Here is an 835-nt window from a genome sequence, read left to right as displayed (position 1 = left end):
AACTGAAAAAGCCTGTCTATATATATATATATATATATATATATATATATATATATATAATACAGAATGGGACAAGAACGCAAAACATCCAGACATTTAGGTGATACAAGAAAGGGACAAAACGTACAGATAGACGATATAAAGAAAACACGGACATGTCATTCGGATTCTCTCTACAGTCGAGATCCAGAATATCTTTGCAATTTCGATATATATTTGTGTGTGTTTTTTCTTCTCTAGCATCACTTGACAAGCGATTTTGGTTTGTTTACGTCTCCCTAACTTAGCGGCTCGGTAAAAAGTGACCGAGAGAAAAAGAACCAGGCTAGTCACTCAAGATTAGTGAAAGCCAAAGAAGAATGAAAGGTAGTATCGTTTGCGGGTGTGTAGGTGTTGTTAGATGTGAAGGCAAATAGATCAGCGGTGGGTATTGAGAAGGAAAGAGGAGCAGATAGAACCGAGCATTGTTCCTCACCAGAGTTAAGAGTGTGTGAGGATAAGAAGGGTTCTGTTAGTGCTTGCTGCGATGGTGTGATCTGGTTGAGAGTTACCCATGCAAGAGATGGCAATGTAATGGAGTTCCATAGTGGAGCAGTTTCGATATGAGGATGGTTGAATGCTGGACATGGTTGAATGCTTTGCTGATGTCGAGGAAAACATGATTTACATCGAATAACTGTAAGGTGAGAACCAATTGAAAGTTGACATAGGAGAGTAGGTTTATAGCGAGTCTGGCTTTAAGGAAATTGTACAGATGCTCATTAAGAGCAGAGAACATGAGTGAATACGAGAGAGAGAGAGCGAGAGAGAGAGAGAGAGAGAGAGAGAGAGAGAG

At 39.9% G+C, this 835-nt stretch overlaps 1 protein-coding gene across 1 annotated transcript in view; it reads right to left on the bottom strand.

Moving 5' to 3' along the window:
* Positions 1 to 835, bottom strand: part of LOC128250250 (uncharacterized) — a 6,986-nt gene that overhangs the window by 536 nt on the left and 5,615 nt on the right. The gene's annotated exons all lie outside the window — the stretch shown is intronic.

The sequence above is a fragment of the Octopus bimaculoides genome, chromosome 20 (genome assembly GCF_001194135.2).
Source record: "Octopus bimaculoides isolate UCB-OBI-ISO-001 chromosome 20, ASM119413v2, whole genome shotgun sequence".
Lineage (NCBI taxonomy): Eukaryota > Metazoa > Mollusca > Cephalopoda > Octopoda > Octopodidae > Octopus > Octopus bimaculoides.
Note: the sequence above shows the minus strand (reverse complement) of the source record. Positions and strands in the feature narration are given on the sequence as shown.